Genomic DNA, 15,172 nt, shown 5'->3' with positions numbered 1-15,172 from the left:
ATCCATACCAGACAGCCCATCACGATGAGCAGGTGAATCACGTTAATCAGTTGAAGCAGACCCTGCATGTTCAAGTAGTGATGTGGATTTAAACAAGAACTTGCCTGAAGTAATTGAGCAAAATTTTGCTGCAGCATTGCTCAAGTTGGAGCATTTTGCACATGTGCCAAGCAGAAAACTGGATGAGTTTTTAGAGGAACTGCATTACTTGTTAAGTTCAGCAACATTGCCTCTCTCCATTAATATTCTTGAGTGTATTTCAGAAACATAGTACCACAACTGATATATCTGTGTACTCCTCCTTGTCCATTGACCACAACCATGTCAAACTTTGTCGAAAGGGTCTCAAAACATTGATGATGTATTCATATGGCAACTGTGAGTTTTCGTCACCAAGCGTGTTAGTGGCGTGGCGTCAAAGTTCAAGGAGTCGCCGTGACACACGAAATTGCTGTTACTTCAGTGTACATTGTTCAATCTCCCTCAAACTACATGTGTATCACAACAGCCCCCCCATGAAGACATTCATATGGGATGGGCGTGACAAAATAGCTGAATAGCGCCCCATAAATGGCAGCCCCGGCACCACGATTGACCAACATGTACAAAAATTGGTAGGGACATGTGTCATTTCATTATGAACAAAAACGCCTCTTGGAGCAATTTCATATACCAAACAGGAAGTCGGCCATTTTGAATTAAGTGGCCATTTTTGACCATTTCCATGTGTTGTATCTGAATAAACTCCTCCTAGAGCTTTCATCAGATCAACTTCAATTTCAGTGTCATCTCAACAACATGGAGATTAAACTACCTTGATTTTTTAGTGTCACATGGTGTGACCGTGGCGTGGCGTTGAATTTTGATCACTCGCCAAAAAACTGGAATTTATTATACCTCCTCTGTGCATCATCCAATCAGCCTCAAAACTCTTTCACATGATCACAGGCCCAACCTGAACAGCTCCATATGCCAATATTTACTCAGCGTCATAGCACTACTTACTGATCAGCATGAAAATTAAGTTTTTGTAACAACACTGTCCATTTTCCAATCAGCCCGAAAATTCTGTCACAGATGTCTTAAAGGCAAATTCAGGTTGTTGCAGCAGATAACCTGGGTGTTCACAGTTTAGCTTCAATAAGAGCTTTTCTGGTGGGTATATCTGTCGATTTTGCACAGGAACAAGAAAAGACATCCAAACAAACGATGTAAAGTTGGGTGCATTTAGTCTCAGAACAAGGGAACTCCATGACTCTCATGTGAAATCAGCTCAGGAGAACAGTGCAAGTTGTTTCGGAGTGAAAAGCCATTATGTTATCACCAAAACTATTTCCCACTTCAGTGTTCTCACAGGTTATCCCCCAGATGTTACGCATGATGTTAAGGCATAGTGCCAGTAGAGCTTGCACGGTACTTGGCATTGCTGATATCAAAAAACTATCTTCCTGAAGCCTTCAACCAGTCTATCTTGCATTTACCCTACAGGTGGGGAGACAAGACAAACAAGCCACATGTGATCCCAAACACGTTTTCAACGAGGAAAACAATTGGTGGGAATGCTCATGAAAACTGGGCTCTGTTACGACTACTCCCATTCATAATTGGGCATCTGGTGCCTGAGGGTGAAATGGCATGGCAAATACTGTTGGACTTGAAAGACATCGTAGAGCTTGTCATTGTTCCAGCACATACTGATGAGTCCATTGCCTATCTTGAGGGCAATGTTTCTCGAGTTGTGAAGCATCAGCTCATGATTTATCAGTGTTAAGGTTATCATTTGAGATCGTCTAGTTTGAAAAAAACTGCCCTAGAGGTAACAAATGTCTCAACAGTGCCTGTGGATGTTTTGAAACAAGTAGTAGTTCAGACTATTGAGTAGGAATTCCCTGGTACGACTGAAGTCCACCTTACTAAGTGTGTGTGTCAAGCAAAGTTGAAAATTTCAGAAATGGTATAATAGTCGCTCATGGGTCTTCAAGTGGCCCGCCTGATTTCGGAGAGATAGTTCAGATTTGTGTTGTGTGTGAGAAACTCTGTTTCAGCATAAGAAGGCATTTCAGGTGGTACAGGGAACATTTCAGAGCCTTTGAGCTGAGTGCATGTCCAGCTAGAGAAACGGTTTTGATTGAGCTTGGTGAACTGGCTGATGACTGCCCTTTGCCCGACTACGTTGTGAAAAGACATATTAACACAAAAGGTATGGTAATCTTCAGATTAAATAACAAATGGCTTTGTTCTAGCATTGTTTTTTGAAGTTCTGATCAATTATTGTTGAAACATTTTAGCCTAAGACTTTCGTGAAATGGCTGCTCTAGTGAAGCTCCGAATCATTCTATGAGAAAACAATTCCCAGAGATTGATCCTTTCCGGTGGGATACAAGAGTCTATCAGTGACCTTGCACACAAAATAAAGCAGCCGTGTGGAGTAGAAGACGACTTCAGGCTTCAATTCATGGATGCTGAATTTGGGAATTATTCATCAACTTGCTCTCAATGTCAGATGTCCAGGACAAAAGTACCATCAAGGTCATATTTGATTCCGTTCCATCTGGCCAGCATGGGGGCTCTCCGTCCCCTCCCTACTCAGCTGCTGCTGCCACCTTCCGATTTAAGGATGACTCCTCGTCCCTTTCTTCTGGTAGCTCACATGATACAGACCTACTGTCTTCACCGGAGTCCACTTCCTCAAGATCCTGTGGATGGCCCATTATCTTCAATGTGCAATGTGCAACTCCTATGATGCTGAGCTACAGCTGGAAAGGGCCAACACTGCTTTCAAAGAAACCGGAACATAAACTTGTTAAATCCTGATACCAAACTAAAATCAGCCATTCTTGATGGCTTAACTGAAACAATTGTCAAGTACAAAGTGTACCTTTCCGACCATGAGTTTTAGGAAGTAGCTGAAGCTCTTGTCACACCACATCCATGTTTGAAAGAGCCAGGCTCAGTTACTGGATTTGGCGGTGGGAAGACGAGATTGAAAAATGAACTCGCTAACTACCGAACAAAGTTCAGGGGGCTTGGCTGCCCAGAAGTCACAGTAAATGCCCTTACACACAAACCTGATGGCAAATGCAGTCCTGTCTCTGGTGTGAAGAGGCCAAAAAAAGCAGAAGTGAATTACTGCCCTGCATATCCATCTAGTGAAACAGCTGAGACACAAGAAAGACTAAGAGTGGCCCTCCTCACAGAAGTGAAGAAAAAAAACAATGAGGATAATTTGGCGATAATGATGGACAAGACCTTTGCTTACAGAAGACAAGAAGTAGTTCGAGAGGCACCAATGATAGCTTATTTCAAAACGAGATCCATGTGCATGAGGTAAGTAAATGATTGTGTGAAGGAACATCCCCTTTTACTTTTTACAGTGTGTGAGCTATATAAAATACCTATTTGCATACTCATTTAATTCATAAACTGATTACAATTCACTGAAGCAGCCTCATATCAACTAAGTCTATCAACTTATATTGACAGACACATTTATTTGCAGTCTGAACTGCTATATTAAACATGAACCGGTCAACTCAAAATAGCCAAGATTCTTTTATTTTATTTTATTTTCTCAATTTGTAGGTGTGTGTGGAATTTATGAGAATCACAACAATCCATTTAGAATCACGGTTCTTCTCTGAGCTGGATGCTAACTCTGCAGACATAATCAAGGTGTTTGCCAAGAAAGGCGGAGTTCAAGGGAGACAGATCAAAAGCATCATGGTACCCATGACTGAGGTATGATAATGGAAAGGGACTGATGATATACTCAAATAACTTCTTGTACATTTGTAAATTTAACATTAAACAATGATCTACCTGTGACACATGGATGATCAAGACTAAATATATTCCAGAACAAATGTGAACACACATCCCACATATACAACTCTAGATTCACGATTGCCGGCGTGTACATTCCACGTGTTCATACATTTTAACCCGGATTGTTCACAAACCCTTGCAGACATGGGAACTTGATGAAATTTACACAAACTGTCGCAGCCGTACAGATGCAGAAAGTTTTAAAGACTTCAATGTTCCCCAATTAGTGAGCAAGTCAAGCCCCGGTCATTAAAACCAGTCAGCAATTTTTCCAATCAAAAGGAAAACTCAGTAGAAAAAAGGTGTATGCTTGCTTCAGCTTGAGAAATGGAGAAACAATGAATGAAACAAATTCATTTCTCACAGTTATCCTGGATGTCCAGGTAGGAGATACAAGTATCCCTGATAGGAGGCAATGTTTGAGGCAGATGAAGTGCCAAAAAATCTCATAGAATTTGATCAATATAATTAAAAGATACAGTTGGCATACTTGGTGGGTTTGTGCACATGTACAAGTAAGTACTACCAGGTTTTAATCATTGTATGTAGTAAATAATAGGGTTGAGCCGAATACTCGGATTAGGAAGTATCCGGTACGGATAATGTACTTTTACGAGCACGAGTACCATCCGAGTAAAATGTGTCAATATCCGTACTCGTGATGAATGAAAATCCTCATAGGATAGCTGTGTCAGCATCATTTCTTGATAGACCAGCCACAGACAGAGCTCCTCCCCTACACAGAGCCTCCAGGCCGGCAGATCCATGTTACAGTCACACCTGTTTTACGGCCCCCTTCCAGATACTGACTGCGTCCAGGCTGTGTACTGTGTAGTGGGCGGTGTCATTGTAACTCACGGTCAGCCAGCAGAATAGAAGCAGTTACGGGCCGGTACCGTGGGAACGAGTGCGCAAATTAGTTATTTCTTCAGACCAGGTCAGATCAGACCAGGGACAACGCGGTCATTCATACCGAGTGTCAGTGCAGCAGTGCCGCAAGGGGACGTGTAATCGGAGCCAAACTCTCCGCCGGCATCAGCTCGGTGCGGCAGGCAGGAGCAGGCTCTGACCGGGCCAGCAGACGCTCCAGTAGCACCGTCTTCCTCTCCGCTTTCCTCTGGAGAGCCTCCAGCCACGGTCTGTCTTCCGCTGCCTGCTCCTGGTACGCGGCTGCGAAATTCTCCGCCAACCATACCAGCGCCATCTCCGCTTGCCGGTCCACGTCTCTGGCTGCGTGGAGCCCCAACATAGGCTCCACTGTGGAAATAGACCATGCCACCGGGGTCTCCCACACACAGCCATAGAAGGTACAGGTGGTTTTCACATCTTTATTAAATTAAACAGGTGAAAATATAAACTTACAAACTCTTAAACTTTAAGCAGCTGGCGACTAGCTTTGCAGCTCAGTATTTTATCTGAATTACTATTTTTAATATATTGACATGTCTTATTTCAGATGTCAAAATATTTATTTAAATTATTTTGAAGGAGAAATTTTCCTCCTCCACCTAAAGTTGTTTGAAGTTTTCTGATGTACTTCACTAAAAAACTAAACGTACACCTACAAGTAAAAGTCGTAACAAGGTTTCCGTAGGTGAACCTGCGGAAGGATCATTACAGGTACAGCCGCTCGACCTTGATCGACGTCGGCAGCCTGACCAACCTCCGGGCGCTTAGGTTCTCGCGCTGCCCCTCCGACGGCACACACACGCGAGGCAGAGCTTCTCTCACTTGTGGGGTCTGGCACTTTACTGCCTCCACACTGTTAACATGGTTCTCCCACCAAGGCTCTGACCATGGCTTCAGTGTGATATTTACGTGGTTTTTTAAGATGGACCATCTCTGGGTGGATGCTGAAAATAGAGTGAACATCTTATGTAAGTAGCCTGTGACGACCCCCTCCACCCGCACCTGGACACTAGGTGTCCCTGTTCTTCTTTCCCCTAAGCTGTAGGTGGAGGTGACGTCAGCGTTAATCAGTGCAGACCTGGGCCAGGTGTGCTCTGCCCTTTAAAAGGCCTCGCCACATTCATGTCTCTCTCTTGCGCTCTCTGTGGGACGAGGTTGGCTCTCCCTGACTCCCGAATGCAGCATCCTTTTCTGTTTTGTTGACACATGTTGTGTTGTTAGTTATAATTTATTTTGTTAAATAAATATCTGTAAGCATAACAGTCAACTCGTGTTATCTCCCTCCTTGTCCCAATCTTTGAGCCGGGTTGTGACAAATGGGGGCTCGTCCGTTCCCCGCAGTGTCTTCCGTGTTTATGAATGGCTTGATGGGCGAAGACTGCGATTTTTTTGAAAGAGACCGGTGATCAGGTAATGTGTGAGTGTAGTGTGACGTCACACGCCAAGTCAGCTGTGCGCCTCGTTTTTTTGTGAATGAGCGGCGTAATTCGGTTGTGTGGGAGATGTTCTGGTAAGTGAACTGAAGCTGTTCTGAGTTGACTTGTTTCTGTAAAGCGTGTGTGCCGTAGTTTATTGAGGGTGAGTCTCTGTGTTGCTGTGCTGGGTGTTTCCTGGTGGCATTTAGCTCGAGTGAGCCTGTTGTTGGGCCATGGTTCTTTGTGAAACCACACTTCGGCCTACATGTGCCATCAAAGCCTGAAGCAGCATGTCCCTCCAGGACTCAGTCTCCCAGGGGCCATCAAAAACCAGAGCAAGGAACTCAGTCTCCCAGGGAGCATCAGAGGTGTGAAAACCCCCCCAGGGACACAGGTTTCAACTCCCATTGGTCACTCTGGACCCCATGACCTGTGAGGTCATCGGGCCAATATAAAGCCATGTTCTCCCCCTCTTCTGTCTCTTTCTACACTCCCTCCAAGGAGAGAAGGCTGTCGAGCCTCTTCTGCCTCTTCCTATGATCCTTCCACAGGAGGGAAGGCTGTTGAGCCTCTTCTCCAGCTCACATCTTCTCTTCCAACTCTTCGAGAGGAGCACAAAGGTGCAGCTTCCAGCTCATCTCACCAAGGAAACCTCCTCGTAACCCAAGCTCTACCAACATCCTAGCAGCGACTCAACGTCCTGCTTGAAAACTTCAACCAGCAACTGAGCTACACAGCTAAACAGAAACCAGCAAGACGACACAAACTGCGAACTGCACAGCAACTTCCTTTTTCCCCTTTCCGCGGACGGGTAACACAACTGGGCTTAATAATTATACTAGGCTAAGCAAGACTGTTTATTCGATTCTGTGTGAGGTTTATAAGTTTGAGTTGTGGTGTTGTGATATTTTGGGTACAAGTTATTGAGAAAGTAATGTTAGTCTGTAATGCTCTTCACAGTCTTTCGTTGCATCCAATCTAGTAACTTTCTCTAACTTGGCACACACACAGACACACGCATAACTCTTCACCTCATTATCTCTACAGGTCGTAAACATTCCAATAGGTGGAAGGGTGTTGTCTCTTTGGCCAGCCACCATTTTGAAAGCACGCTGACTCACACAGACACACACACATACCTATCTTTGTTTAGTAATTACACCGTTAGTAATTTGTGTTTTTATACTTTATTATATTCATAATAAATGTTTTCTTTCACAAATGTTTTTCATTAATGTTGCATAAGTGAATTTTGCCAACCTCTACACTGTCAAGAACTCCATATCCTTCAACTTAGCTAACTATCTATATGGTAATTTTGGTTATAGTTATTAATTTAACTGTTAATCAGAGTTCCAAATTTGTAGTTAGAACCTTTATGAGACTTTATTCAATAAATTGGCTATCTTTTCCCTTCCTTTGAAGGGTGGTGCCCCGAGGTAACTTTAATCGATTAAAGTTATTATTTAATATTAATAATAAAATATTACCATTTTATGGTATCACGTTTGATGCATTATGGCACAACACTGTATACGGTCTTAAGTTGCTGCTGTTCTGTCCGGGTTAGGCTGAAGGGCGGACTCCCTTTGGAGTTTGCTGGGGTTCGGTAGTGTGGTGTGAAAGTGGTTGGAGCAGTTGTCTCTGGAGCACGTCCGAGGCTGCAGGTGGAGTCGCCAGTTTGGTTACGTGTGGGACGAGGTTGGCTCTCCCTGACTCCCGTCCTTTTCTGTTCATGTGTAGTAGTAGTATTTTGTTGTTGCGCTATATGTATTGAATGACAGGAAATTCCCACAGCTACTAAAGTAGACACTTTTATTTTGAAGGGGGGATCGTCACTTTTGTGTTATGGTTATTTTTGTTTCTTTCTTGTTGAGTTTTCAGCATTATGTTTTGTCATAGTTCTATATAAGTATGTTGAACACCATGTTAAGTGTGCAAGACGCCTTGGGGGGGGGGGAGTTGGGAAGTACTGGCGGAAGTGGAGTGGGAGTTTTACTTTGACAATGACATTACCCGCACTTCCATGGGTGGGGCTTCCTCTTTGCCTTGGATTCCCTTGGGAAGATATATGCTGGCGGTCAGTGTGGAGTACAAGGTCTGAAAATCCCAGTCATCTGTGTAGCTGTTGCTGGACGGACAATAAAAACAATTGTAAAGACATTGTATTTGAAGTGTGTCTTAAAAAGCATTCACAACGCAGAAGTAAAGACACTACACATGGACATACGTTGTGTTGTTGATTATAATTTATTTTGTTTGTTGTATATCTGTAAGAATAACAGTCAACTCGTGTCATCTCCCTCTTTGTCCCAATCTTTGAGCCAGGTTGTGACAAGCCAAAATAACCAACCGCCTCTTGGGAGCTTCCTGCAGCATCAGCCATCACCAGGTTTAATGTGTGAGCTGCACAGGGCAAAAATAAAGCTCTGGGGTTGATTGCCAGTAATCTGGCCTTTACACCTTTTCTGTTACCCTTCATATTTGCACCATAATCATATGACTGCCCTCTGCAGTCATCAAAGGGTATGTTCAGCTCTTCCAGCCTCGTCAAGAGGCTCGGTATGGCTTATGTCTGGGGTGCAATCCAGTATTCTTGAAAAATACTTGCTGAGTTTGATCTCACCTACAATTGCCTCCATGATCTTCCCACTAATGGCACTCTTAAATTAATTTTCAATCAATGTTGGGAGTAGTAGAGTGTGTCACTGGATCCTCTCAGGGCCATATTTCTCTTTTGCAAGGGACTGGATTATCGCCAGTATCCTTTTTAGCATTCACGCCACCTCTTCCTCTCTGTTTCAATGAGTGCCATTGCCTGGTTGTCTATCGTCTATCCAGTTTCAAGGCGACTCTCCAGTTCTTTCCACATCTTCATAGATTGGTGATGCTCAGGGCTATTTTCATGGGATTTTAAAACCTGGGTGGCATTCTTCCAATCATTAAGTCCTTCACTAACCAGTTTAAAATCCTTCTGTGAAAACAACTTGCAGCAAAAGCAAAACAGACTTCTTTTTTTCTTGGAGTAGATAAGCCAGCTTCTAATTAGCTTCTCACCACTGACTAATGTTGAGTTAAAGTAATGACAATGGCAACTCCGTCCATTCTCTCTTTTAGCGAAAATAGAGATTACATCTCAACCTTATAAGGTGCTCTGTTGACTAATTCTGTCCTAACTTTATCAGAGAGGGTAGGCCAGTCGGCAGGATCCATTGGTGGTGGTTCGACAGGCTCACCAACAACAGGGATAAATTCAGAAGTAGAAGAACCTGTGCTCTTTCCAGCAGCAACTGGTGGTACTGTGGATGTACACTCACTGGCCACTTTATTAGGCACACCTGTTCAATTGCTTGTTAACACAAATAGCTAATCAGCCAATCACATGGCAGCAACTCAATGCATTTAGGCATCTAGACGTGGTGAAGATGACTTGCTGAAGTTCAAACTGAGCATCAGAATGGGGAAGAAAGGGGATTTAGGGGATCTCTGAACGCACAACACGTCAAACGTTGAAGCAGATGGGCTACAGCAGCAGAAGACCACACCGGGTGCCACTCCTGTCAGCTAAGAACAGGAAACTGAGGCTACAATTCACACAGGCTCACCAAAATTGGACAATAGAAGATTGGAAAACCGTTGCCTGGTCTGATGAGTCTCGAGTTCAGCCGCGACATTCAGATGGTAGGGTCAGAATTTGGCGTAAACAACATGAAAGCATGGATCCATCCTGCCTTGTATCAACGGTTCAGTCTGGTGGTGGTGGTGTAATGGTGTGGGGGATATTTTCTTGGCACACTTTGGGCCCCTTAGTACCAATTGAGCATCGTTTAAACGCCACGCCTTGTTGAATCTATGCTACGAAGAATTAAGGCAGTTCTGAAGGCAAAAGGGGGTCCAACCCGGTACTAGCAAGGTGTACCTAATAAAGTGGACAGTGAGCGTATATGAGCAGCTAGGGGCCTCTTCAGCACTAGTAAAAGTGGAAGAAGCCAGACAGCTTGGTGTTTCATCAGAATGAAATTGCCAAGAGGTAGATGGAGAGGTTGGTCACTGGGAGCTGGTTGGTTTGAGGTGAATAGATAAGATGTCTCACCTTGGTCACTGGTTGAGATGAGGTCGGTGGCGATGCTGAAGTCCCTTGTAAGTACTTCATCAAAGAACCTGTTGGAATATCGAGGATGCTCGCTCGCTCGCTCACACACACACACACACACACACACACACACACACACACACACACACACACACACACACACACACACACACACACACACACACACACACACACACACACACACACACACACACACACACACACACACACACACACATTCACTCCAGAGGTTACATTCATTAGTTAATAAAACAAGTTAACAAAACATATGTAAAACATGAGGAAATGCTAAACATTATTTATTTCACATGCTCTCAAATAGCCTGTCAAATTGTCATGCATCCCCAATAACTTTTGGACTTTGTACAGATGCACACAGGCAGACAAAAATGTAGGCTATAATAAAAATATATAATAAAAAATATAAAAAGAGCCTGAAATATGCTGTGATGACAGCTACCTAGCTAATCATATCGACAAAAATAAACAATGATGTGCACAATCGTGGTGATTCTTACCTCTAGAGCAGGGGTCTTCAACGTTTTTCAGGCCAAGGACCCACAAACTGATGGAGAGATGGAGCAGGGACCCCCTACTATATATATATATTGTATAAAATTGTGTTTTATATTAAACTGAGCCTAGTGACATGTTTAAACATAGCTACCCTGTTATTGTGCATTCAATACTAAGCTATTCAAATAATACACAGGTTCATATATTCATGTTTTTATTTTAAACATGTGCAAGGTACAGGAGCTGCAGTGTGTGCATTGCTGACTGAAAGATAATGTCTTCTGCCTCCATTTATCCGTTCACTACAATATGTGGGATTCATGTTAATGAAATTTAAAGACATTTAAATTTGTGGGAAAAAAATATTACAAATTAAAAAAATATAAAAAAATTGTCTAATCAACCCAAAATTTCGCGACCCCCCCTGCAGTATCTCCATGGACCCCCTAGGGGCCGCAGACCCCCTGTTGAAGACCTCTGCTCTTGATTGTTCTTTCTTCTCCATCTCTTCTCTGCGGCACTTTCTGAATTGTGCGCCCGATAAGTTAATCATTTTTTGACTCATCTTTGGGGATTTAACTGTAACCACAGTCTAACCCCACAGTGTGAACGTCGGGGACACACCGGAGGCGCCAATTCTCGTGCGAGCAGCCGCCTGGCTGTTCATACCGGAAGCGCAGCGGGGGTAAATGATGATGGTCTTCACAGGTGAAGCGTATACATTTTTTTGCGGGTGAAATCAAGTTTGCACACGTTTTCACATGGACAAACCTTTAGTAGATCAGGCCCTGAGAGTGTAAGAACGTTTTCAATGATTTCTTCGATAGTGTATAAGATTGCCCACACTTATATGTCAAAATGTACGGAAGCGTATTGCATTCACTTGAAAAAAAAAAGTTCTGTTTTTCTGAGATAACTAACTCGGAAATTCCGAGATAAGCTCTGTTTTTCTAATTCATTTTTTTTTCTGTTTTTCCGAGATAATTATCTCTTTACATGCTTTTAGTTTGAAAGTGAAGTTCCTGTATAGACGCTATACGTCATGGCGCTAATATACGGAAGCGTATTGCATTCAAGTGAATGCAATACGCAATAGATAATTGTAATCTAGTATTTTGATGAAGTTACATTTTGCATGGACGTTTCGCATAGAGCCCTTGTTCAGCGGGCTGCATGTAGCTGCTGCACTCTTAGACAGTCTTTTGTTTGGCACGATTTCTTGTATTAGCGCCATGACGTATAGCGTCGCTTCAAACTGTCAGACTCTCCTTCTGTATAAATAACATGAACCACAAAAGACTAATGTAGCCGAGCGTGTTGTTCTCTTATACTGTCACAGGCCTCAGCCGAAGAAGGACACGAGAGATGGTTATTGAATCGGGACATCACACCCGTTTACTTTCGTTCACACTTCAAAACTTCTCTATCGACAGAACCCTCTTCCGTTAGAACCGTTTTCAAAACAAGAGTCCCAACCAACACCCTGCTTATAACAGGAACTACACATCAATCTTCCATAATAAAGCCACTAAATAAAATAGCTTACACTAACAAACGAAATATATGAATTATGGACAAAAATGAAAACTATCCTTTATCTATCTGCAGCATATCCCCCGAAAGATGGTCGAGACTTTCAACTGATGTTTTCAGGTTTATTTGAAACTTCCGTAAACAACACCGTAAGAGCGTGTGCCTCTTCGGAGGGTCGCTAAAACATCAAACTTTTCCTTTCTGAAGTTACAGATTCACAACAGTAAGTCCGCGTCTATACAGGAACTTCACTTTCAAAATAAAAGCATGTAAAAAAAGCTCTGTTTTTCTAATTAATTAATTTTTCTCTTTTTCCGAGATAAAACAGAACTTATCTCGGAATTTCCGAGATAGTTATCTCAGAAAAACAGAACTTTTTTTTTTTTTTTCAGAAAAACAGAACTTATCTCGGAATTTCCGAGTTAGTTATCTCAGAAAAACAGAACTTTTTTTTTTTCAAGTGAATGCAATACGCTTCTGTAAAAATGTCCTTAACTGTGACATTTTTTTTTTTTTACCAAGTTACATTTTGTTGGCACTTTGTTGGCACTGAAGCAGTATTTTGTTTATAGTTTTCTCAATTTTCAAGTCTTGACACTGAGCAGGCTGTATAATTCATTGAACCTTAGTTTCTGATAATGTTACTGTTTACTGTAAACATTCTAAATATGTTTTACAGATGTTTAAGCGGAATGTGAAATGTTTCAAGGGGAATTTGAGTCTAATGCTGGCCTCACACTACAAGATTCTTGGCCAACTTTATGCCTGATTGGCCCCTCCTAACAATCAAAAGAGAAATCTGGTCTGAGACCTTGTCAGTCCTATGTGAGCGGGGTACAGATCAATCTTAAGCCTTGATCGGCAAGGCTTAAGATTACATTGTCTTTCTGTTTTTACTTTGAAAAATAAGGGAAGCAATGTGCTTGTTTTGAGAGAAAGTATTTTTTATATTGTTTACAAGCACCTGCAAGTGTTAAACGTGTTTTTGGAGAAATACAATTGTATTGCCTCAGTTTTTCTTTTTTCTATCCTTGATGCTACTCTTGGGTTACTGTTCACATTGTCTGCACTTAACAGCTACTGTTTGAATTAATTTGATTAGATCATGGATTCAGTTACCAACAAAGTCAACAACACCACAAGTGAAACCATCAGACCCTCATGGACCTCTAAAGTCCCTTCTTGTCCCATGTTGCCCCCCTTTGCTGCCAGACACCGTGCTCACCTGCTCCTGCATTCTTGTATATGTGTATTGTTTACCTTTGTATGTGAACGCAAACAACTATCTTGAGTCTTCAGCTAATGTAATGCTAAAGAAGGCAGAACACAAATCAATTACTCTGAAAAACTTAGCTTCAGGTGGCACATTAGTGAGAAGCGTATAAGGGTTTGGAGCATCCGCTGGCCAATCCTGTACTTCTTCATTTACGGTATGTAAATCATGTATCCTTTGGTGTATAGTTTTTTATTCTGAGCTCCATATCCTCACACACGCTCACATCAAATGTAACCCCCTTTGGCCAAGCTGGGTCTAACTCTTTAGTTTGTTTCTTCCTTTTTTCAGATATCTTTTCTATGTCTGTTTTCTTTGATGGATATATTATGCCTAGGACAACTATTGGTGCACCTAAATTGCTGCCTTCTAGTGTCCCTAAAAAAATAAATAGTTGTGATTTCTGTCCCCAGGCTCCATTGAAATATCCAGAAGTGAGTGGTGTCACCCTATTGTTTTGGTTCCAAAGAAAGATGGCACCATAAGATTTTGCACAGATTTCAGCTCCCTAAATACAATCTCTGAGTTTGATTCCTATCCAGTTTCTCGTATTAATGAACTGATTGACCGGTTGGCCAAGTCAACATTTCTGACCACCATTGATATCTGCAAAGGTTACTGGCAGGTGCCGCTGACGGTACAGTCCCGTGACTTAACAGCTTTTCGGACACCTTCGTGTCTGTTTAAGTTCACTGTAATGCCTTTTGGACTGCATGCTGCTCCAGCTACATTCCCTAATGACTAATGGATGAGGTTCTTTTGTGATTTTCAGATTTTGCCACTGCTTATCTGGATAATATGGTTGTTCACAGTGCAACATGGGAGGAGCATATTGACTACCTGAAGGCAGTCATTAGTCGACATCACACAGACAAAGAGCCAATTGAAGTCATTCCTTGGACTGTCAGGTTGGTACAGACGATTAGTGCCAAACTATTACTCTTGTACTGCTGCTCTCACAGATATGACCCGCCGAATGTGCCCTACTCAGCTACAGTGGAGTGAGGAGGCTTAACGTGCTTTTAAGGACCTCAAGGAATTAAGAACCCTGTTTTGTGTAGTCCTGTCTTTAATAAAGACTTTGTGTTGCAAACAGATGCTTCGGAGCAAAGTTTCTGAACTTTTGGGAGAGCATCATGATCATCACCCTCTGGCTTAAATTAGCAGGAAGTTGTACCAAGGGAGAGTCGTTATTCCGCTGTGGAACGAGTGTCTTGCATTGGACTGACTGAAAAACTATCTCTTGGGGAGTGAGTTTATCCTGGAGACTGACCAAAAAGCCCCGAAGTGGATGAAAGGAATGAAAGATGCCAACAGCCGTATCACCTGCTGGTACCTGGCGATGCAGCCGTATCCCTTCACCATCCAACATAGACCTGGGCGCAACAACATCACTGCCGACGTCCTGTCACGCTCCCAGTGTGTGATAGCAGAGGGAGGGGATTGTGTGATGGCTGCTGCCCCTTAAAGGTGATGTTTTATTTGTTATTAAAACACCAGACACAGTATCTTTGCTTTAGCCCACTTTTTCTAAATTTTGTGTACCCAATTGGTTAAATTTAGTGAGGTAAAAATTGCGTTGTTAAT

The 15,172-nt window shown here is 42.5% G+C and overlaps 1 long non-coding RNA gene across 1 annotated transcript; it reads left to right on the top strand.

Annotated features, from left to right (window-relative positions):
• Positions 1 to 13,364: 13,364 nt before the first annotated feature.
• On the top strand, positions 13,365 to 14,122 carry LOC117759460. The gene is made up of 2 exons (XR_004613478.1): positions 13,365 to 13,990; positions 14,055 to 14,122. It is a non-coding gene; the product is annotated as an uncharacterized LOC117759460 (long non-coding RNA).
• Positions 14,123 to 15,172: the final 1,050 nt, after the last annotated feature.

The sequence above is a fragment of the Hippoglossus hippoglossus genome, chromosome 3 (genome assembly GCF_009819705.1).
Source record: "Hippoglossus hippoglossus isolate fHipHip1 chromosome 3, fHipHip1.pri, whole genome shotgun sequence".
In the NCBI taxonomy this organism is placed as follows: Eukaryota; Metazoa; Chordata; class Actinopteri; order Pleuronectiformes; family Pleuronectidae; genus Hippoglossus; species Hippoglossus hippoglossus.
Note: the sequence above shows the minus strand (reverse complement) of the source record. Positions and strands in the feature narration are given on the sequence as shown.